Source organism: Papaver somniferum, unplaced genomic scaffold, assembly GCF_003573695.1.
Source record: "Papaver somniferum cultivar HN1 unplaced genomic scaffold, ASM357369v1 unplaced-scaffold_33, whole genome shotgun sequence".
In the NCBI taxonomy this organism is placed as follows: domain Eukaryota; kingdom Viridiplantae; phylum Streptophyta; class Magnoliopsida; order Ranunculales; family Papaveraceae; genus Papaver; species Papaver somniferum.
In genome coordinates this window covers 574,930-577,576 of record NW_020644373.1, presented here as the reverse complement: position 1 = coordinate 577,576, position 2,647 = coordinate 574,930, and positions in this window count along the sequence as shown.

Here is a 2,647-nt window from a genome sequence, read left to right as displayed (position 1 = left end):
TGATGCTTAAACGTTTTATCTAACGAAAGAGTAAAGCATAGACTAAGGGGGGTAGCATATCATATAATACTTGTAGTTATATGGACTACAAAGGAATAACAAAGACGTGCGGATTGAAAAAATCTACCTATCTTACCTTTAGGGGGAATATTAGCTTTGTTATTATAATGTCAACATCGGCATTTATGGATTGAATGTATACAGGTTATTATGCTGTTGGATTCGGGAATCAAGCATATGTGTAATGAATTCTTGTAATTTGTTTATCCATATGATGTAAGAGTTTTGTCACTAAAATTGACAAAGAGGGAGATTATTAGAGCATAAATCGGTTAAACCCACCAAGCGTTGGTATGTCAAGTTTGGTTGTCCTATTTTAGTAAGCCAAAACTCATTTAAAGAGTCGCTTGATTATGTACTAGAGTCAACTTCGTATAGGTTAGCTTGAAAGTATTAGGATATGAGATATTACAAGTATTACGTGAAGACTTGAAGAAGTGAAGAAGTAAGGATCTACAACAACAACATCATCCTTCCACTTGAGGTTAGTGATATTTGACTTGAAATGTTTCGTTCCCTAACGTATCCTTCAAGTTGTGCATATTGAAAACATAACTGCGAAGCATGAATGATTATACTCTAGTTATACGTAGTATTAAGGAATACAATACGAAGTATAACACTTATCTTTTGAACTTCGTATATAAGACATCGACATAATCGTTTGAAAGTTATTGTGATTATGTATGGGTATGAGGCGAAGATTTCATCCTAGGAAACAATGTTTTACATTTATTTAAAGGAAGTAAATTCATGAACTTGTTTCGTGAATCGAAAGGGAAATCGCTAGGCTTATTGGTATCGTTATTCATTGCATATCTTTAGAATAACCAATATGTGTGATTAGTATAACCGCTCATGACTTGTTTATGTTCTTGGTAAAACTATTCACAAAGCCTAACTTTTGTATCGGTGTGACTTTTATTAGTGAAACTGATCTTAAGTAATCACCTGAGATGGCATGATCGATTTAGTGTTATTGGTATGACCAACTCTAGGCAAAGGGGAACCGATCCTAGTAAAAGGTGCAACCAATCACAAGAGGGGAATCGATCCTTGTATGAGGTGCATCAAGTTTCCAGATATTGGGAACCGATCCTATGAACATGTGCAACACGTTTTTAGATATTGGGAACCAATCCTATGGACATGTGCAACAAATACAAGTTAGATACCATATATATGTGGGAACCGATCCTAGTACCTAGTCAAATGAATTTTGGAAAGCTACTATGACTAATTCCAGTACCCACATGGAGGTAGAACCGAAACTTGTTTTGGTAGAACCGTGAAACCCATGTTTGGTGATTGAGTGTTCTTAATCAATCACATAGTTCTTGAAAGTCAGATGAACCAATTCTAAACTTTTTTGGAAGTGTGGCAAATCGGTTTCAAGATTGTAAGTATGAAAGAGGACTTACAAAGTAAAGATGTCGACATACTTTGAACACGTGCAGTAACGCTTACCTTTTATTGTTCAAAGATATTTCCTAATATCTAAAGGAAAATCCCGGATCGAAAAATAAATTGAGAGTCTTTTATTTAAGGTTTTTAATTTTATTTTTGGAAAATGAAAATTAGTAATGTGCATTTACTAGTTGGAGATTTTCTAAGATATTTTCGGTCAATGTTTGGAAAAAGCATTTCCAGGAATTATGGAAACCGAATTTGGAAATATATTGCATATCTTGAGAATATTTTCGGTTTTGGAAATTCCTTGGTGTCCAAACTTCCTTGTTCTATAAATATCGAAGTTTGCATTTCGAGCAAACTAATCCTCAGAGCCAGCAAAACTACCTAGTTGGGTTGTTACTGGTGGAGCCGCCTATTCGGAGAGGAAAGTAACCTAATTAGGCGAAATATCTTACGATCGTTCAGTTTAAAGTCTTGTTTGGGATTGAGAAGGTCTATTAGTACCGTTTGTGGGAAACTAGATAATTGTGATTTATTATTCGTTTTCGATTGATTTGATTGACTAACAGTTGTTGAACTTTGATTGCACCTAGTTTGTTTATGCTTGAGAATCTTCTCTTCTGATATAAGATTCACTCAAACTAGACTGAAGTTTCGACGGGGATCTTTAGACTGTTTGTAGATCTAAAGACGTCTTGTGATAATCCATCCACTGTTAACAGACTCCGTTCTGTGTGTGATTGATCACAAGAGATTCAAGTTGATTATTAGCAGGTGTTTATTGAATATCTAAAAAGATTTGAAGACGAAGAAGATTTATGATTTGGGTTCATAATCTTTGATGTGCACAACACTTGTTTCGGTTTATGAGGATCCAACTATAGTCGATTTATCCTTGTGGTAGATTGGATGGATTAGTTGAGTAGATCGACATCAATACTATTCTTTGTGATTCAAAGTATGGATTGAAAAATCTTGACAATTACTTTGGTAGTTCTTATTGGATAGATCTAAGGAGCTGACAAAGGAGTTTATTGGGATAAACGGAAGAGCCTTTTGTCGAACTCACATCACTTGGTTGAAAAGAGTTGTTACCAAACAGATTTTTTGTTCCTTTACTGTTGGGAATACGAACCAAAGGAATTTTTCCAAGTACGTGACTTATTACAAGTTG